This window comes from Lagenorhynchus albirostris, chromosome 10, assembly GCF_949774975.1.
Source record: "Lagenorhynchus albirostris chromosome 10, mLagAlb1.1, whole genome shotgun sequence".
In the NCBI taxonomy this organism is placed as follows: Eukaryota; Metazoa; Chordata; class Mammalia; order Artiodactyla; family Delphinidae; genus Lagenorhynchus; species Lagenorhynchus albirostris.
The window spans coordinates 45,084,745-45,107,148 of record NC_083104.1 but is presented as its reverse complement, the minus strand read 5'-3'; the positions used below and the strand labels follow the sequence as shown (position 1 = coordinate 45,107,148).

The window sequence follows — 22,404 nt, the reverse complement described above, 5'->3', positions numbered from 1 at the left end:
AAATGCCATTGTCCCCCTGAAATCAATAGGGTTTTTTTTAATTGAAATATAATTGACATACCATATTTTGTTAGTTTCAGGGGTACTACATAGTGATTTGACATTTGCATACGTTATGAAATGATCACCATAAGTCTAGTAACCATCTGTCCCCACCAATCAATGTGGTTTTTAAAACAAAGGGTCAAAAACATAAAGATTTCTTAAAGAGAACTTCAATCATGGATTTTACAACGTTTGCTTTCATTTTCTATAAAATGAGGGAGTTGGCCTAAATCCCGATCACCAGCCCCAAATCACTACTGTCCCTCCTCCTAGTACCTTTGCTTCAACTTACAGCTCTCACACACTAACTCAGAAACACAGCCGAATAGTTCAAGTAAGTGCAAACATTTTCTCAAAAAAACAAATTTTAGAGACACCAGCCCGTGCTCACTCAAGCCTCAAGGGGAACTCAAGCAATCACATTCAAGTCCAAAGTTCCCTTTTTATGGGCATCAACTGGCAAAGCCAATAGCTTGAGAAGCCCTCTTTTTTTTTTTTTTAAAGTAGAACAAAACTATTCCAATTGATTTTTTTTCATCTCAAACCCCAGTTAAAATAATTAAGCACACAGATGTGTATATTCAGCATTGACATGCATACCAACTTGAAGTCCATCATATCCCATGATTTGTGAATTTTAATTCTCACCGTATGCCTTTTTTGCCAAAACAGTATTTTTGTTTTATTGTGGTTAAAAACAAACACATAACATAAAAGGTACCATCTTAACCATCTTTAAGCTCAGGAGTGTTAAGTACATTCACACTGTTGCACAACCCATCTCCAGAACACTTTGCATCTTGCAGAAATGAAACTCTGTATCCGTTAACCAATAATGCCCCACTTCCGCTCCTGCCAGCACGGGGCAGCCACCAGTATGCTGTCTATCTGTATCTCTATGAACTCACTACTCTTAGTGCCTCCTATAAGAGGGATCCTACTGTATTTCTCTTTTAGTGACTAGCTTACTTCACTTAGCATAATGTCCTCAAGGTTCATCCATGTTGCAGCATGTCAGAATTTCATTCCTTTTTAAAGCCTGGATAATATTCCACTGCACTGAGAAACCCTTCTTGAAGTAAAAAGATCAATCTTTAGCCCATGAAAATCTAGTGGGAAATAATCTAAATCTCTATCAATACAAAAGCAGTTTATAAATTATGGCCCGCCCAAATCGCTGGGTTTTATAAAATAAGATTATCCACATAAGGCACTTACATCCATGCCAGGTACATATCACATTCTCAAAATAATCATTATCATTGAAAGTATCATTTCCAGACTCTCGGAATCAGGCACCTTTCTGGACTCTCCGCCAACATCCATAGGCCAACATTTCCAAACCTATTATATCACGAAACCTTTTGCCACAGGATACCTGGTCCCATGGCATTTATTTCATGGAACAGACTTTGGGGAAAGCTTCTCTGTATTTGGCAAACCTCCATGCCCTCATCACCCCCTGTCCAGGACTCATCTCTCCCACAGGCTGTGGGAGCTCCTTGAAAGCATGGGCTGGCCCTAGCACCTGTTAGTTACTGAGTAAATATCTGCAGAATAGATAATAATGAATGAAACAAGGGGTTTGGTCCAAACGACCTGAGGATTTCCTGAAGCTACGAAGCTGTAGTTCTATGATCCATACAGGAACCAAAGGGTCAAAACTCCCAAATTACACACAGCTAACCCTGAAGATTCACAGAAATCAATGGGGAAACTTTCTGAAACACTCCTGAGGTGTTCCGGGGATGCAGACCCCCTCCCATGGGCCCTTCAGAATGGCCTCAAATGAACCGCACTTCATCCTTTCCAATACAGATCAACAGACACCAAATGTGATGTCATGATTAAACGTGTAAGATCATCCATATACAATAATTCAGGAATCAGGAAGCCTCATTTATAGACCACTCAAAATCTGGGTTGCAAGTCCCTCATCCAGTTTCTAGAAGAAAGAGTCACAGCAGGTACCCTCTGAGGAGACCCAGGGACCGTGGAGTGCTGAGTGGTGCTCAGAAGGACATCGTTAAGGACTCAGTTTCCTAGGACAACTGTTTGTCAGTGTTTTTATTCATAATGCATTTTTTCTGCTGATAACTCAGGATCTCTAACAGCTCAAGGATCAGAAATAAACAGAGCCAGGCATCTGATCAGACTCGCAGAGAAGGCAAGCATCCACTGTGGGAGAGACCGCCTAGCACATGGCGTCAACGACCCCAAAACATCGTTCGGGGTGAAGAGGAGAGAGATGAGTTCCTGTAGGTCTCCAGCCTCAGTCTCCTCCTCTCTGAGGTAATAATACCCACACCTCTCGGATCGTTAAACTGATTACGGACACAGATGCAAATAATGTACCCAGCACAGTGCTAAGCACACAGCAACCTTCCAAGTTCACACACTCTCAAAGTGGTCACCTCCCCCTCAAAATGATTCATTTACTGTCTAAGAGAAGTGACCCTTGCATGTTCCTAAATTTTCACAATTTCCCACACCAGTATTCTGTAAGGCAGCGCACAATTGTAAAATCTTAACAGTATCAACTTTTGTTGAGACTTATGGTGTGCGCCAGATACTATGTCAAGTGCTTTGGAACCTCTAACTTCTACCACCTGCCGCTGGTCACCTCTCTCTTAGCTGAGTACTGTTACCAGTTCCATTTTACAGCTGAGGACAAGAATGCTCAGAGAGGTTCAGTAACTTTCCAAAGGTCACAGAGCCAGCAGGAGGGGGGAATCCAGGTCTGAACTGAGATAAGTGATGGGAACCCCATGGGAAAACAATCCTTGGCACCTGGTTACTGCCCCTCACTCTAATGTACGCAGGCATTTCCAAGGCTTCACACGGGGTTCAGGAACAAAGCAGCCACAGCCCTGGATGCTCTCTGGCTCTGGCCAACCCTGGCACACCAAGCAAAAGGCTTCTTTCAGGCAGAGGGAACAAACGAGGCTTAAGCAAAGTGAGAGTGGATGGCCCTGAGAGATGAAAGCGCCTCTGTCTTATCGATTCTGCTTGGGGAGCCTTTGGGAAGGAGAGACTTTTCTTCGCAGAGGAGTGAGAAATTCTGCAACCTGGTCAAATTTTCAGCAAAAGAGGTACCAGGAAAAGAAGCAGGAAATAGTACCCAAGGAGGCAGGCTGTTTTGCATTTGAGCTGAGAGGGATCTCCTGCCTCTCGCCTGGGGCCCTTGGCCCAGGTCCGGTGCCTCACTCTTCTCCTCAACTGTGATCAAGATTCCGGCCCCTAGGCTGTCAAAGAGTACTGACCAAGCTGCTCAAGGCTAATGCAGTTTGCTGCTGACAGAATACATGTGTGCACGATTTCCTTCCCCTCCAGCATGGGATTTTTGTGGTTCAGAACCTGAGCAAAAACTCCAAGAGCTGTGTGACACTGAGGGGATGGTGTCACTCCTCTGGGCCTCAGCCACCCCATCTGAACAAAGAAGAGACTGAATGAGCAACAAAAAGCCAGTGGCCTTCCAGATAAGCCATGCCAGGAACCCCAAGTGCAGGCAGGTGGAGCTGCAGGAGGGCTTCTGTGTCCTCGTCAGCCCTTCCCCCACTGCCCCAGTGCTATTAGCATGAACCCTCTGCCACCCACGTGTAGGCAACTTCTGGCAGGAGAGCCAAGTGATACTGTGCAGACAGAGCTGCCCTTTGTGAACACAGATCACCTGTTTCCCAAGGGCTAAAGGAGGAGCTTCCTCCAGGACAAACTCAGAGGCTGTCGGGAGAAAACCAGAACAGAGCTTCGGGGTTGGCGGCCCAACAGGTGACGAGGAGAAGCCCGTGCTGGGTGACCCCCCCTCCATGGTCAGCCAGGTGCCTGCGCTTTCAAGGTTTATGTTTGGGGGGCAGAGGCAGCCAATGTATCTGGGGGACTGACTTACTGTCACAGTTCAGCAATTCTGAACAAACAGGTCCCAGTGCAGCAAAAGTTTTCAAAAAGGGACAAATTGTTCTCCAGGATCATATCAGCCCTCTATTGCTATTGTGACAAACTGCCACAAATTTAGTGGCTTGAAATAGTCATTTTTCAAGTCACAGTCCTATAGGTTAGCAGTCTGACACGAGCCTCGCCGGGCTCCAGCGGAGGCGTCAGCAGGGCTGCGCTCCTTCCTGGAGCTCCGGGGAAAAATCCGTATCCAGGTTTATTCAGGTTGTTGGCAGAAATCAGTTGCTTGTGGTTGCAGGACTGAAGACCATACTTCCACGCTGGCTGTTGGCCGGGGGCTGGTCTTTGTTCCTAGAGGCTGCCCGTGTTCCTTCTCCTCCTTTCCTCCTTTCCATGGGCTCCTAGAGGCCTCTCTCCAGTCCCTGCATGCGACCCCTACATCTCAGAGCCAGCAAAGGCATGTCGAATCCTTCACACACTCTATCTTCTCCTTCTGCTGCATCTTTCTAGTCTCCTCTTCTGTCCTTTTCTGTTTTTAAGGGCTCATGTGATCACACTTCAGATAATCCAGGACCATCTCCCTATCTTAAAGTCATGTGACCAATAGCCTTAATTCAACCTGCAAAGTCCCCTCATAGCAGTACCTAGATCATTACTTGACTGACGAACCAGGCGACAGGAGCCTTGAGAGAACAACTTCAGAATTTTGCCGCCCACAAGGGCCTTCGGTTCTAAAGGCACAGTATGCTTTAGAAGCACCCACTAGCCCCAAGCCTAGTGAGAAGGCAGACGAGGGTCAGCCCACAGCCTCCCAGGCCCTTTCAGCCCCAGAGCAAGATGACTCAGATCCAACGATGGGTACCACACAGGACTGGGTTTAGTCCCAGCCCAGCCACCCCCTACTGACTGCAGTCCCGGGTCAGGTTCCAAGACGTCTCATCTATAAAATGTGGGTACGACCAATGGTTGACAAGCTGCCGGAAGAAGCAGACACAGTGAAAGGAAATGGGCTGCCAGGCCTAGGACGGCAGGCCTGAGACCGAATCAAAAGTCTGCAGACCCGCCTTAGGGATCACAAGCATTTAGCACCTGGACATGCAATGGAGGCACTTTTTCACCACATTGTTTCTATCTTAGGAATAATCACATGAGGCCAAGGAACTTGCAGGCTGTGGATAGTCCTAAAGGAAAAGAGCCATTTGAAATCAGGGTGAGCACCCCAGAACCTTGATACCTGCTTGAGGCCGACACGCTCGCAAAGGATCTTGACTAAGGCATGACTAGCACCCGGGATCCCCCCTCTCTGGCCAGGGCTATTTGCTTTGATGCTATCTTACAGCTACTTCTCTGAGCAAACGGCTGCCTGCTTACATGGTGATAAGACGAACATGTGCTTTTTGAAAGTGCAGAGAGCCCCAGCGCTCCTTGCAAAATGAGCTACAGGTCTGGCACTGGGCTTGTTCATTTACATGCATGATCTCGTTTAAGGATCACAACCTATGAAGTAATATCCGTATCTGCTTTTTACAGGAGAGAAAACAGGCTCAGAGAGATTAAATTACTCACCCAGGATGTGAACCTAGATTTGAATGGCTCCAAAGATGTTGCTGTATTACAGTTCTGAGTGTATTGTGCTTATGTGCTTCAAGTTGTTCGAAGTCCAGTGGAGAATCAGATATTTCATGGGGTCCTCGACCAATGATCATTCTCCTGCATCTAGCCACTGTCTCTCAAAACAATGCTCTTGCCATAACAGAGGCAAAGGAACTCAAAGCGAAGACCCCACTGAGACCACTCAAGCCTGTATAAGAAATATGCACACCCCGAATTCAAAAAGAGTCACGTACCAAAATGTTCATTGCAGCTCTATTTATGATAGCCCGGAGATGGAAACAACCTAAGTGCCCATCATCGGATGAATGGATAAAGAAGATGTGGCACATATATACAATGGAATATTACTCAGCCATAAAAAGAAACGAAATTGAGCTATTTGTAATGAGGTGGATAGACCTAGAGTCTGTCATACAGAGTGAAGTAAGTCAGAAAGAGAAAGACAAATACCGTATGCTAACACATATATATGGAATTTAAGAAAAAAAATGTCATGAAGAACCTAGGGATAAGACAGGAATAAAGACACAGACCTACTGGAGAACGGACTTGAGGATATGGGGACGGGGAAGGGTGAGCTGTGACAAAGCGAGAGAGAGGCATGGACATATATACACTACCAAACGTAAGGTAGATAGCTAGTGGGAAGCAGCCGCATAGCACAGGGAGATCAGCTCGGTGTTTTGTGACCGCCTGGAGGGGTGGGATAGGGAGGGTGGGAGGGAGGGAGACGCAAGAGGGAAGAGATATGGGAACATATGCATATGTATAACTGATTCACTTTGTTATAAAGCAAACTAGCACACCATTGTAAAGCAATTATACCCCAATAAAGATGTTAAAAAAAAAAGAAATATGCACACCCCAAACAGCCCAAAGATGGGGGTCTGACCTCCAGGACCATGTAGGGCTGGCGGACAGCTGATGGGCGACTGTGCAGGTCTTCTCTTCTCCTACTTCTCCATCATATCACTCCCCACTTCATCTGACTTTTCTGGCCAACGGGACAAGGGGCTAAGGAGTAGAAAAGATCATGTAAGAGTTGAACAGCTGGAGGAGGAGGAGATGAGTTGCAGTTTTGCAGCAACGGTGTCAGGAAAGAGCAGGACCGCCAAGAAGCAGCCACTGGCCCTACAGGACGATGCTGCTCTCTGTGGGCTTTCACACGTGTAACGCCATTTGTCCCGTAAAATAAATCTATGCCATAGCTTGGTAGAACCGTTCTCATTCTGTGAGGTGGGGAAACGTTAAGCGACTTGCTCAAAGTTTTCTCTCAGATAATGGCAGAAGCATCTCAGATAATGACGGGAAGCATTTCTTATTTACTCAAAAATGTCAACTACTGCTATACCATGCTGCAAGAGGAAGGAGCATCTTGGGAGAGGGCATGTGTGACCACCCACAGAATGAGGAAGAATACTCGGAGGAGCTGATATCAGCCACTACAGCCAGAAAGTCGGAGCCACGTGAGGTAACCAAAGGCACAGGAAAGGAGATGCCATATGGTCTCCAGGACGGCAATCAGGGCTCTCTGTGAAGTCCTATGAGCACGCCTGAGGGTTCCTAAAAAAGGAGAGGCCAGGACAGCTGGAGACTAAGGCAGATACTGTCAAGGTTTCCACTAGCATGATTGAAGGGAAGAACTTGAGCACGGAATGGGGGCTGCACGGGTGTGCCCGTCACATATGCCCAACACCTGCGCCTGTCACTTGTGTCTGTCACGTCTGCCTGACCCGGGCACCGGACAGGTGCGTCAGTGCTCCCATCACGTGAGCCCAAGACGAGTGCGGTGCCCTCACATGTGTCTTTCCTCCCTTGCTCTCTCTCTCTCCCAGGCTCTCATGCCCAGGCACACACAAGCACCCACGGACACCAACATACACGTGTGAAGTAAACGCCATTCTTAAGGCCATACTGTTCTCTAGCTCTGAAGGTGAATCCCTCCGATTTTTTTTTTTAATCAAGAATCATTCAAAGAAAATTTCCATCACTCAAGTCAAGTGGAGAAAAATGCCTCCGACCCAGCTTAGTCCCATAACTCAGCCTTCTCTTTCTAAACTGTGCTGAGGACAGAAGCAAACCCACCAATACAAGGCACTGCCCCCTGCAGATGCCTACGAAGTAAGGACAAAGCCATTTCATCGGTCAGGTCTCACTGAATGAAAAGTGTCATGTGACCAAATTCCCCGGTTGCCAAAAATAATTCTGCTACAACCCAGAGCACTGAAGTGCCCAGCCATGCTGCCTTCTGTAAACCCAGTGCCCTCTCCCAGAATAAGGAAGAAAGGAGAATAAAAAGGCAGCGCGCTCTGGCAGCCTTACGTAACAGTCCCTGTCTCTCCGGCTGGCAGCAGCAGATTTATAATGTGCCATAAATAGCTCCCTATCCGGGGAAAGGAGACCACGCTGTGAGGCTGAGCTGCAGAGCCTCACTGACAGCCTGCCTCTCCTCTTGCATCCCCAGCGGAACCTTCATGCGTCTTGCAGCACAAAGCGAGTTCAGTGAGAGCAGCTGGCCCGAGCCCAGCGCAGACCTAAGAGACCTGAGTCACCTAAGAGACCCTAAAAGCTGAACAAGACATTCAGGGAGCACCGTGTAGCACAAGCCAGTGTAGGAGCCGTAACTACAGCACAGTCCTCTGCAGACAGGCCTCCCCAGCATACCAGGCCGACAGAGCCGCTCTGTGCTCCCAAACCAAGTCGGGACAAACAGCAGCTTCTGGACGTTTCATTCTGCCAGCCGGAGAGCGTAAGCCACCCTGGCAGGTGGCAGGCAGGCTGGAGGCGGTTCTTGGTGGGGCGTCACGGCCCGTACGCTCCCTGCCCCAATTCGAACCCCCATCAGAAAACCCTGATCTGCACCAGAGTCCTCTCCACATTCCCAGGTCCAGGGAGGAACCCTAGAGGCTGGCCAAAGCCGGGCAGGGTGTAGCAGGAGTGGGAAGCTCATCCCAAATCCCTGTGGGGTGGCTTGTTGGAAATCTCTGTGATTCCAGGCTGGAAAGCGGTTGCTCTGAAGAGGAAAACTTGCCCTGAGAAGACTCAGATGTTTTAAATGAGGAAGCCCTGCAGCCCACACTGCACGTGCTGTCACTTCGAAGGGGCGTGGGGTGCAAGAAACGGGGAGAGAGAGAGTCGGGATCCACGGGGAAGGCAAGTACGTGAGACCTGTTAGTGATAAAACCTCACCCAGCCAGAACAGTGGCTGCGGAGCTGTCACGCTCAAGGATAAAGGTAATATAATAACCAGAGTGAGGAAGAGGCCTGGGAATGCGGGGCAAGGGTGAGAGAGGAAGAGAGGGAAAGAGAACAGTTCTCTGTACGGGACCCCTTCTTGGGTCCCGGCTTTTACCGCACTCACTCCCCGGGTGGAGTCTGGCTTTAAAAAAAATCATAATGACTCCAACAAGGAAAAGAACACGAATGCTTCCCGGTTATTGCAGTGACCGTGAGCCCGGCCAGGCCCCGGTACATTACCCCAGGGAATGCTGACCTAAAACTCAGGGCAGCCTGCAGGCCTGCGTCATGGCCCTCCTCCAGTTGCCAATGGGGAAACTGGGGCTGGAGGCAACGCCCCACAGTCCCAAGAACCTAGAGGCGGGGCCGGTGTTGAACCCAAATGTGTTTAATGCCTCAGCACATGGCAAACGCGCCAATAAATGCGTAACGACAACATCAACTTAGTTCATGGTATTGTTCTCTTACCACTTATGTAGATCTAAAATTTTCAAAACCAGTTGGGACATAAAAAGGAGCAATCGTACATGAAAAAGAAAATTTTAAGATTATAAGAGAATGTCGATTTCAAGACAAATGCTTTCAAAGAAACCATGAAGATTATTTTACACTGAAAAATGTTAACCTCCCCAATAAAAATACTCATGTAGGAATCATTATGAGAGAAAATTCAATAATAGTTTTCAGGAGAGAAATCACAAGTAATCAGAGAAATGAAAATGAAAACAAGCATGAGATACTCTCTTGTTGTCTATCCCACATGCACACCTTTTCCCCCTAGTTATAACCTGTGCCTCTGACCATGTGGGTAAGGAGGTCACTCACACCCGGGAGTACGCACCAAAAGCAGTTCCACTTGGGGCTTCCTGGTGGCTCAGTGCTTAAGAATCCACCTGCCAATGCAGGGGACACGGGTTCGAGCCCTGGTCCAGGAAGATCCCACATGCCACGGAGCAACTAGGCCCATGTACCACAATTACTGAGCCTGTGCTCTAGAGCCGGCAAGCCACAACTACTGAAGCCCACGCGCCTAGAGCCCGTGCTCCACAACAAGAGAAGCCACCGCAATGAGAAAGAAGCCTGTGCACCACAAGGAAGAGTAGCCCCTGCTCACTGCAACTAGAGAAGAGCCAGCGTCCAGCAACGAAGACCCAACGCAGCCATAAATAAATAAATTTATTTTAAAAAAAAATAGCAGTTCCACTTCTACAATTATTTCCTAAGGAAAAGTCATAACGGTGCACAGAGATTGAACTTTCCTCTTCCAGCACTGCGTCACAGTGAAACACTGGAAAATAAAAAATGTCTAATAATACGGATTTCAATGAAATAAAACATGGTCCATCCATATAACAGGTCTGTACATGTTCCATTCCCAATGATGCTGCAGAGAAACCCACGGAAGCCAAGAAAAGGTACTCGGGATAGCCTGAGTGGGAAAAAGGCAGGTCACCAAACAGGGTATAGAATATAGTGTCTCTGTTTCAGTAAAAATGAGACACATACAAATATTGAAGAGTATCTCCAGTAGAATTTCATCTCCGCAGGCATCCTTTTCCCATCCACAGAACTACACCCAATAGCCCTGTTACCCCTCGTTATTAGGTCCTTGGCTGTCCTCCAGCACGACAATCGAGCCCTCACCTCTCCACGCTTCAGCACCGCTGCACCGTCCTACCAGCCCACACGTTTAAACAGCCTGGATATGAGCACATTTCCTCACCATGGCCACAGAGGTACAAATGCCATTTCCTAAAGCACATCCACTGCAAGTTCAACCCCTCTGGGGACATTAGTCACTATGGGATGTTGGGCAGGTCAGTTTAACTTCTACAAGCCTCAGTTTTCTCATCTATAAGATGGGAAATAATAATAGTACCTAATGATGCAGGGCTCTCACAGGGATTAAAGGAGATAATACACTAAAGTCAAATGTCCTCTAAGCCCTTAGTAAATGCTCAATAAATCACACCTCTGCTCAGACCTCTGAGAAAACTCCCCAGAAGCGGGGGTTAACCTTCTGGGGAAATGGGCGCCCTATTTCAACAGGCACTTTCCTACTACAATCAGACTTTATAAAAAGTTCAAGCACACATAATTTAAATTCCATGCCTCCTATAGTATTGGCAGAAACTGAGTAAAATAAAAACTTACTCCTGTCTGTTTTGTTCACTGTTGTGTCCCCAGTGCCTGGAACATAGTAAAAGTCGAGTGTAGAATGAATTAAATGATTCACCCTTTATGCTCAAACCTACTGAACACAACCAACCCAACTGTTCTATCTTAACCACAACTACACGATAGGCTAGTCACCACGATAATTGTGGTGACATAAAGTACAATGGATTTCCACTGAGTCATCTGTCATATTAGGAAATGAGAAGGAAATGTGGGATCTTCCCGGACCAGGGCTCGAACCCATGTCCCCTGCATTGGCAGGTGGATTCTTAACCACTGCGCCACCAGGGAAGTCCTTAAATTGTGTTTTGAAGAAAGCTTCATTTCCATTTCCATATGAGCTTCTCAGTGTGCCCTGAACCTACAGTGAAATCATAGCCTTGTGTTTTTGAAAACAGATTCCGCAGCTATGGAAACAAGTTGTCACTGTATACTGACTTCACTGTAGGATCAAGTGAGAAGAAACATCTCAGCTTGGACACAGCTACTTAGCTACAAACATTGTTCTTTTCAATAAAAGTGCTTAACCGTAATCAATAAAGCCCTTAAGTTCCTAATTCTCTAGACAAACTGTAGCACATAAAAGTTCCTTCAGCCAACAATTCCTACTTCAGGCACCTGTGTAGTAAAAAAAAGTGTCCCATTCCTGATTTTATTAATTCTAAATAATCCCCCGAGAGGCAAGTGGGTTCCACTTGGTCCACATTCAAAGTCAGATTCTAGACTTAAACCAGCCTGACGGCAAAGAACAAATTCTCTATAAAGCACTAATGCAGGCATCTGGAAATTACCAGAAAGGAATGGGAAACCTTAGCTTAATTTTTATCATCCACTTTCAGTAAGTAATCCAAAACAGACCTTGGAATTACTCATGAAGTAGCACAAATAATTAGGAATGTGTGGTACTGACAGCAGAAGCCCGAAGTCTCTATATAAGAATATCCCAGGAAGCAGTGAGGTCAGAGATCAGAGCCACCAATGGGCTGAAGGAAGCACGTTTTTCCCCCAGAAAAAGGCACTCCATTAGTCTTTCTGACTGAAATTAACAGGGCCGTTACTAGGAAACTCGTCAAAACAGCCATGCAAACATTGAGTGAACACTGACAGCTGGGCCTTCAGTCACAGAGCTTCCTGGGATGGCTGGATCTCACTAGGGTGAGGGATTATGGTTAGTACAATGCATAAAGGCAACAGCAAGACAGGAAGTGAAAGGAGGAAACACACCAGCTAGGAACTGGATGGCGGGGAGCCGGGGGGGAAGGGGGCAGGGAGGACTGAGTCATCCCCAAGCAGAAGAGGGCTGGTGCCTCACTAGTCCCCGCCAGACACCACCCCCAAGGGTGCCAACTGTGGGAGGCCCCACAGAGGCACCACATCTGACCGTTGATGACCTTGCTCAGAGGGACCAATACCCACATGCAGCTTTATTTAGCAAGCCAAGCTGTCTCTTTGTCTCTCCATCATATTTCCAGAACAGAGCAAGCAGCATCTCTGCACAGCCTTGGTGGGTCTGACACACCTCACAGCTCCTCTTCACAACTTAAAGTTGAACAGCAGACCCAGCTAAGACAGCTTGCTCATAGTTTTAAAACAACACCACCCACGTGGCCTCAGGGGAACTGATGGGGTCACATTTTTACAACTGTGTTATGCTTTGCCTACACTGTGTTTTTAATTTTTGGACTAACTGCCAAGTCTTAAAAATCATAAGTTTTCACACACAAAAGTCTGGATTGCTCAGCCCCCCTTGATAAATGTGGAGATCCGGCAACTTGAGGCTCACATTCGTGAGATTTTGCTGACAAGTAACACTTGGTCAGGACCTAGAAAGCAGCTGCCCTCCAATGTGCCAAAGTCCCCACCACTCCCTAGTACCTGGTACCCAGTTGATCTCATCCCTTTGTGTTATCCACCTGGCCTCTGTTAGCATGTTCTATAGGAAAAAAAGGGGGCAACATTCTGGAATAGCTTTGCTTCCACTAATACAGAATGATTCCAGTCTTGGCAGATCTCCTTTTATATGTCAATGTCATTTGCAAAATTCCAGTTAAAAAGAATCTCCGGAAAGGGGATTGGTTTTAGGTAGAGTTCTGATTAGCTTATTGTTTATACTTACAATTGTGACATATAACCCAACATAAAAAATTTTTAAGAAATCCTTAAACTTCACATCATGAGAATTTTCTCCAACAAATTCTACTGTTCAATTTACAATCAGAATCTTACAGGAGATCTATTAGACCTTCAAAGACTAGATAATCCCAATTATACTTAAATTGTTCCAGAGCAAAGGAAATAAAAAAGAAATCCATTTCTTTTTATGAAGCACATATAACACTGACACCTAGGTACTTCCCTGGTGGTACAGTGATAAAGAATCCGCTTTCCAATGCAGGTTGGGTTCGATCCCTGGGACCCCACATGCCGCAGGACAACTAAGCCTGCGCGCCTCAACTAGAGCCCGCGTGCCGCAAACTACAGAGCCCACATGTCCTGGAGCCTGTACGCCACAACTAGAGAAGAGAAAACCCACATGCCACAACTAGAGAGAAGCCCGTGCACCACAACGAAGAGCCAGCAGGCCGCAATGAAAGATCCCACATGCCACAATGAAGAGCCTGCGTGCCGCAACTAAGACCCGAGCCAAAAATAAATAAAATAAAAATAAATAAATAGGGACTTCGCTGGTGGCGCAGTGGTTAAGAATCCGCCTGCCAATGCAGGGGACATGGGTTCGGGCCCTGGTCTGGGAAGATCCCACATGCCGCGGAGCAACTAAGCCCATGCACCACAACTACTGAGCTTGCGCTCTAGAGCCCGCAAGCCACAACGACTGAGCCCGCATGCCACAACTACTGAAGCCTGTGTGCCTAGAGCCCGTGTTCCACAGCAAGAGAAGCCACCGCAATGAGAAGCCCGCGCACCACAACGAAGAGTAGCCCCCGCTCGCTGCAACTAGAGAAAGGCCGCACACAGCAATGAAGACCCAACGCAGCCAAAAATAAATGAACAAAAATAAAATTTATAAAAATAAATAATAAATCTTAAAAAAAAAACACTGACACCTAAACCAGATAAATACAGCACAAAAAAATGTAAACTAGAGACTAACCTCACTCATGAATAGCAACACCTTACTCCACGAGGAAATGCCAGCAGCATTCTCAATAAGGTTGGCAACAAAGTTATATCTATACTACTCTAATATCTCCACGACTATGTAACAATGTGCACAATAATCAACAGCCTTCATCAGTAACCAGTTAGAAGATGCAATGGAAGATAAAACGCCAAATACGACAACAAAATATAATACTCAGAAGTAAACTGAACAAGATATATGTAAAACACAGGAAAACATTTTTAAAAATCCAAGTTATTCATTATGACACAAATTAATTGTAAGAGTAAAATACTGGAAGCAACCTCAATGTTTACATATAGGAGTTTATACCAAACAATGGAATACTACGCCGCAGTAAACAAAAGAATATATCAGGAAGATCTCCGTGAACTGATTCTAGAACAGTCTCTGGAATATACTGCTAAGTGAAAAAGAAAAGGTTACTACTTTCTCTACAAGGAAAAAGGGAAATAAAATATGCACACATAAGTAGCTATTTATTTTACAAAAAGAAATAAGGAATAAACTAACAATGGAAAATGGATTACCTTTGGGGGTGGGTAGGAAAAGGGTGAAAGATTAAGAAGGTCATGAGCCACCTTTGGGTAGAGCTTTTCCTACACTTTGGACTTTGGATCATGTTAATGTTTTACATAATCTAAAAATTTAGTTAAGCCAATGAAGATGGAGACTCTAACACTGAATATAAACAGAAAGAAATGGACATAACCAGAGAGCAAACGGTAACAACCTTGGCAACCTTAGCACTCAGAAGAAAAGAAAGCATCAATCAATGTCACTAGTGCATACAATACTCTTGTATGTACTCAATGAGATACATTCTCTAAGGGTCAAAAAGAACTGCAAAAAGTAAATCTTGAATTTTATATAGTAGGTCTGTTGATGGTAGTGGTATGGGTGTAGCCAATTTTTAAATTATTTGGGGTGCAGTGTGTAAATATATTGGTGTTGTTTATAACAAGGTTCGGGAGTTGTCAGTTTAGTTGGAAGGGCAGGGAAGGCATTTTTGGCAGAAGGCACAAGAAAACCGTAAAAAAGTTCAACGTGGGTGGAACTTAAGATTTGGGGAGTAAAGGTGGAGAGGCGAGTGCAGACGCAGGCCACTTCAGCACACAGCTCCGGGGGGCTACTACTCACACTGTAATCTATGTAATCGTACACTAAGGTGGCCCTGGCCTCGTACCGCATGCTAAAAAGAGCTCGGCCTTTGTCCAGAGGCAAATAATCCACCATGGCAGACATTCTCTCGGCTGCAAGTTCACCCTGAGATGCTCAATGATTTAAAGGTAACCATGGGCTTTGACGTGAGAGCTTCATGGCCTGGAGGTCAGGAATACTCAGTATAAACCAACACTGCCAATTCAGATCTGCAGAAAGACATGTATTTTAAAACCTATTCTAAAACCTATTCTAGAATTTCCACAATTCTGTGACCTCTGATTAGACTCAAACAATATCAAAGCAAACGGCCTTTACCCAACGTAACTACTGAAAAAAATGTGGCTACTTAACCCATTGAAAATATATCCTTAATATTCTAAGGTAAAATCAATTCATAGATCATTTTCAGAAAAGCGTTTTCATTTCCCATAAGAAATCTAGCACAAATATTTTAACTTCAGTATTTTAGGAAACATTCTGTAAGCTGCTTAACATCTTTACTTTTCAATTGCTTTTCCATGATAAGTTCATAATAAAGCAAGATTCATCCTGTCCTTATTAGTCTAGAATCACACGGTAGCTTCCCAGATTCCACTTGAGAACATCCTAAGAGTTCTTAGGAATTACATTCAGGTAACTCAGCAAGTTCAGAAAACTGTTTCACAACTCAAAAGTCCTCCTGCACTGACTTGGGACTGTCTGTGAGAGAATTCACATTTTTGTGATGTGTCACCACCACCCAATCCAGGAGCCTTCTGTGGCATGTCCCCCAGGTCCTATCTCACCTTGGTCTTGGGGTGTTTCAGTTATCTACTGTTATACAGCAAACCACCCCAAAACATAATTGCTAAAAACAACGACGACTGACTATCTCTCACATTTCTGTGGGTGTGGCAGAGGCTCAGCAAGGTGGTTCTTCTTCTGGTCTCACTTGGGATCTCTCACGAAGTTGCATCAGATGATAACAAGGGCTAGGGCATTTAAAATGAGTTCCCTCACATGTCTAGCACCTTGGCAGCGATGCCTGCAAGACTGGGACCTCTCTCTCATGTGGAAACATGTTGTTTCCACCATTGGGCTTCTCCAGTGGTGGCAGGAGCGTTCAAAGTATGAGGCAGAAATCGAAGATCTCTTTAAACTCGGTCTTGAGAGTTACACAGTGTCACTTCTGCCACAGTCTACCGGTAACAGTAAGTCCCAAGGCCAGCCCAGATTCAAGGGGAAGAGAAACAGACTCCACCTCTCCACAGGAGTGTGGCAAGAATCTGGAGCCCAGCCCAGATTTGTATAAACTCCTATATGTAAAGACAGCATCGTTCCCCTCGGACAATAAGGTACAGCTGTGCTGCCCCTGCCTGCTTTCTCTTCGTTCACCATATGGCTCACAAGAGAGTAAGAACTTGGGACTTCCCTGGTGGTCCAGTGGTTAAGACTTCGCCTTCCAATGCAGGGGGAGCTAAGATCCCACATGCCTCGCAGCCAAAAAACCAAAACATAAAACAGAAGCACAATTGTAACAAATTCAATAAAGACTTCAAAAACGGTCCACATCAAAAGAGTAAGAACTCACAAAGTCACCAAGTCTTTCCTGCAAGAAAAGTCTGATTCCACAAAGAACCTTAATGCTTCTCAAGGACAAGAGTTGCCAAATTTTTTCTATAAAAGGAAAGAGAGTGAATATCTCAGGCTTTGAAAGCAATATGGTCTCTGTCACAACTATTCAACTCTGCCGCAGCAGCAGGAAAGCAGCCGTAGATAATATGCAAACAAATGGGTATGGCTGTGTTCCAATAAAAGTTTATATACAACAACAGGTTGGAGGGGGATGGAGTTGACCTACAGGACTTAATTTGTCGAGCCCTGGGCTAGGAGAATGAGTGCTGGATTTCGGACTGGAAAATCAGGCCTGGAATTCTGACTTTACTCACTAACCATGTGACCTGAGTTTCTTCAACTTTCTGAGGTTACCTTCTTCATCTAAAACGTAGAGAAAATGCCATTCATCTTCTGAGGCGGTTGTAGGAAGGGCTATGCGTGAAAGTGCACAGCCCCTTCCCTCAGTAAGAAAAACATGCCTTAGTTCTAGCCTGCAGCGCCTGGAGAACAACTCCTCCAGAGGGGGGTCCCAGGGAAATCTAGCTGGCAGGACAGAAGGACTGTCCACCACTGTTTCCCGATGAAATGGAACCTTCACTGATGAAAATTGTATTTCGCAGCAGACTGAACAGTCTTTGTTAGAGACCTGGCCCTGTTTTGCTCTTCCTCAATAGCAAAATATCTTGTTTTAAGGCATATAGACAGTATGGACCCAGATGGTTTTTCACAAACAAGTAAGCATACATGGTCAGCGAAAAGAAAAAAAATACCGAAGTAAGCAAGCCTCAGAAGTGTGATTACTCAAATAGAAAGTCTGTTCAGTGGCACAGCAGTATAATCGTATTGTAGTTAAGCTGGTTTTGTAGCTTCTGAAAGGTTAAACAAAAAACAGTCTCTGAGACAAGTATATAGATACATTTTTTAATGCTAAAGGCGTAACTGGAATTTTTTTAACATGGGAGTGCAAGCTTTACTTTTCTAAAATTGGCCCTGATAGGGAAAAATAAAGTATTCAAAAAATCTATTCTTAGCCAAAAGGAATTTAAAGCATTAAAGTACTTTGTTTGCATCTCCCCTAATAGGGCAGTGCTTTGTAATACCAATAGTCCTCTAAGAAAATAAGAGATTTCTATGTAGCTGGCAGCGTTCTACTCCAGCTTTCAGAAGATTCCATTCATCCACAGGAAAGTAGACAGATTAGAAGCTGAGTGATTTGTCCACTGTCAAAACCTTGTCGGCTGTAGGATTTTCCCGCAGCACCCACACGAGCAGGATCTCAGCCATGGCCCCTCTTGCAATTTCATCGTCCCCTTCTGCCACAGCGGTGTGGCCCTGGCCAGAGCAGCTGTCCCAGTCTCCAGGAGAGACAGCTGCGTTCTGGGGGGACGGCGTTAGAAGGGCGTGCGTTCCCTCCTAAGCCCCAGAGTGAGTGCCAATGGCTGTCATCATTTGGATTGAATGTCCCCTTCCAAAGCAATCTGGATCACTTCCAGAGCAAAATACTACTGAATAAAGTTAAAATCTAGGCAAACGGATGGATGGAAGGATGGATGCTTCGGACTTGTTGCTCCTGATCCATAAATTAATAAATGGATGCATATTGTTGGTCTTCTGAGTCAGAAATGAGATGGAAAAGAAGTGAGATGACTTAGCATGAGAAAAGCGAACATTCCCAGATTCCCTTGTATTTGTACTTGAGCGGAATGGAATTCTCACATGATAGCTGGGATGTCTATATTAAGGATCTCACGCCAATCTTCTACTAAATAAAGTTCCAGTGGCGTTGAGTTCACATGATACCCAGAGCTCTCCAGACAGCTGCTTGTTCTCCCCATATCTCCCGCTTTGGAACTGCAGCTTCAGAGTAGCTCCTTGCCTGCTCTTGCCATGGCCAGAGTCCATGCTGTAACCAGGAGGTGTGAGGGTGATGAGCTATCAAAGGACTGACAGATAACAGAGCTGCCTCTCTCACGCTCTGTGTGTGTGTGTGTGTGTGTGTGTGTGTGTGTGTGTGTGCGCGCGCGTGCGCACGCACACACATATGTCTCTAACTGCCTGCATATGTACACATAAACCCACCACTGAAGGTCGATGGGTATGTAACGTGTTAACATCAGGGGAAGATGGATCAAGGGTGTGTGGGAACTCTCTGCACTCTCTTTGCAAATTTTTTGTAAATCTAAAATTATACCATAATAGAGGGTTTTTTTAATAAATAAATAAACTTTAGGTCAACTTGAAGGCTTGAAGCATATCATTCCAGTTTCCAAAGGTTCCTTCTGCATAAGGAGATGAAGCTGATCAGGTCCCCAAAGGACTGCAAAACACACCTGACATTCTGTGGCTGTTTAGTGTTGACATTAAGACGTTTCCCCCCCTCCCCGATGGCAGGCTGCAGCTATACACTAGTGAGATTGCTAAGCGGAGTCCCACCTGCAGGACAGGCAGTCAACTGCTTATTATGTTCCTAAGCCTTCCCACACTGTCGGTGCCTCCCTGCCTCCACTCTCCCAAACGCAAAGGGACAACAAACACCAAGACGTGACAATGCGCAGGGGAAGCAGAGGGGCAGTATTCACATGTCTCCTTCTTACCCACAAGAACCTTCCTCAGGAGACCGAAGCAGACTGGTCCTAATTGCAACGGCCCGTGTCAAAACCATGGCGGGGGGTGGTGGGGAGAGGGTGGGGGGATGGAGGGTATGGGGGTGATGGTCACTGGGGGTGGAGGGTGGGGGAAATGGGGGCGAAGAGGTGGGGGGAAAGGGAAGGGGGGGTGAAGAGATGGGAAGGGATGGGACCACGGTGATGGGCCTGGACCAGTCAATGCCTGCTCATGCCTCCCCCTCCCCCAGCTCCAGGTGTGGCAAAGCAGGAGGCTAAAGAGTGGAACAAAATCCGGATTCTGTTAGGAAAGAGGAAAGGGTAGTAGAAGACGGATATGTGAATTGGCAATCGGTTTCTGCTACTCCCATCATTCATTTGCTCATTCATTCATTCAAGCAGCACGACTGTGAATCTGCTGACAGTCTGTGTCTTGAAAACTCTTGCCCAGAATTGGATTCTAGCCCTCCAGGAGCTTATGGTAAAGCCACATTTGCATAAGAATATTCCATTTTTCTGATATTCAAAGTAGCACTGGATATCCCAGGCAGTCTAAATACCAAAGGGTAATTTACTGGTTTCAGAGTGATTTTAATTACTGCATCGTAAAATGCACCAGTGCCCCACTTCCCATCTCCATGGTCACTGCTGGCTGGGAAGCTGCTTAATCTGAATCGGTTGAGGCAGCAGAAGGTGCCCTTCACCAGGCCCCATCCTATTAATAGCAGCTGTGCGTGACTCAGGTTACAGGTTGGCTCAAATCCGTATCAAACTGGCTCCTCCAACTGAGGCAATTTTGGTACTTAACTTTGTCTCTCACATGAGATTCTTATTTTTAAAACCCAAGTACTGGAAACAGAAAAGTTGATGTTGAAGTATATTAGAAAGGATATAGAGCAGTCTATTATTACAATTAAGGCCAGAAAAAAGTAAGCACTGTGATTTTCAAAAAAAAAAAACATCCCAAGTACTCCATGTTGTATCCTCATGTGGCACACAGTTAAAGCTTAAGATACGAAAAACACATACTATTATGTTGCATTTGGGACATTAAAAAGCAGGATTTCTTACCTTGCTTCTACAAGATTTCTGAGTGAATAGAACAAAAAAGAATGCTTTTGATTTTACAATTTCTAACATTCACCTGGGTTAAACAAACTATTTAATGTCAGTTAACAGATATACTATCTATAATTTTAAAAATCAATGATACAAGAGAAAAGGGTATATTTCTATTTATGTTGAAATATGGTAAGCATTTATTGCAGGATACTTAACCCCAGGTATATTTCAATTAAACAAAATCATTTCAAAGGTTTGCATGACACAAATGGCCAATAGGCACATGAAAAGGTGCCCAACATCAACAGACATCAGGGAAACACAAATCAAAACCACAGTGAGACACCAATTCATACCCTCTGGGATAACTAAAATCAGAAAATAATAATAAGGTACTTCCCTGGTGGCACAGTGGTTAAGAATCTGCCTGCCAAGGCAGGGGACACAGGTTCGAGCCCTGGTCCGGGAAGATCCCACATGCCGCAGAGCAACTAAGCCCATGCGCCACAACTACTGAGCCTGTGCTCTAGAGCCCGTGCTCCACAACAAGAGAAGCCATCACAATGAGAAGCCCGCACACGGCAACGAAGAGTAGCCCCCGCTTGCCGCAACTAGAGAAAGCCTGTGCGCAGCAACGAAGACCCAACACAGCCAATAAATAAATTAATTAATTAATCAAAAAAAATAAATAAAAACAAATTGTTTTTAAAATAAAAAAAGATAATAACAAGTGCTGGAACCCTCATACACTGCTTGTGGGAAAATGTAAAAGGGTGCAACCACTCTGGAAAGCAGTCTGGCAGTTCCTCAAAAAGTCACCATATGATCTAGCAATTCCACTCCTTCCCATCTACCCAAGAGAAATGAAAATATATGTCCACACAAAATCTTGCCTATGAATGTTCATAGCAACATTATTCATAGGAGCCAAAAAGTGGAAACAATCCAAAAGTTCATTAACTGATAAATGGATAAACAAAATGTGGTATATATCCACACAGGGAATATTATATGGCAATAAAAGGGAATAAAGTACTGATCCATGCTAGAACATGGATGAACCTCGAAAACATCATGCTAAGTGAAAGGAGCCAGACACAAAGGACCATATATTATATGATTCTATTTATGTGAAATGTCCAGGATAGGCAAATCCAAGGAAACAAAGCAGATTAGTGGTTGCCTGGGGCTGGAGGATTGGGGGAAATATGGAGGAAGTGGTGATGAGTATGGGGTTTCTTTTTGGGGTGATGCAAGTGTTTAAAATTGATTATGGTGATGGCTGTACAACTCTGTGAATACACTAAAAACCAGTGAATTCTACACTTTAAAGGGGTGAATTGTATGGTATGTGAGTTCTATCTCAATAGAACCATTTTTTTAAAGCTGTTAAAGTCTATGGGAAGGGACGACAATAAAGGGATAGGCACAATTTGGAGTGATGAAACTATTCCGTATCCTGGTGGTGGTCACACAACTCTATACATGTATTAAAATTCACAGAAGTGGATGCCAAAAGAAAAAAGTCTATTTCGCTATATGACAATGTGAAAAATAAACATTTTTCCATGAGTCTATGGCTTTGGGTATGCACAGTTGACGTATTATGAACAAATGCTCAAAGATAATCACGTCAATGATTAGTCTGTAAGACAGGGAATGACTGACCTCTTGCTGACTTGGCTGTATCTGCTTCAGCGAATAAAATAACCAAGTCACCTCCACTTAGCACCATGCATAAATTGTAACATTCCCTTCCAAACAGTTCAACCATGCTGGGAACAGGTATGATGGTGATAAAACAGCAGAAGGCCATTTTGATAGGAAATAATGGAGTCTTCCGATATAATGCTGCTTCTTCCAGCCACTAGG

The 22,404-nt window shown here is 45.2% G+C and overlaps 1 long non-coding RNA gene across 1 annotated transcript in view; it reads right to left on the bottom strand.

Annotated features, from left to right (window-relative positions):
• Positions 1–5,537: 5,537 nt before the first annotated feature.
• LOC132527119 (uncharacterized) overlaps positions 5,538–22,404 on the bottom strand; it is a 51,658-nt gene continuing 34,791 nt past the window's right edge. Inside the window, exons 2-3 of the long non-coding RNA XR_009542861.1 lie at positions 6,443–6,564; positions 5,538–5,737 (exon numbers count right to left, since the gene is read on the bottom strand). This is a non-coding gene — a long non-coding RNA (uncharacterized LOC132527119). The remainder of the gene's footprint in view (positions 5,738–6,442; positions 6,565–22,404) is intronic.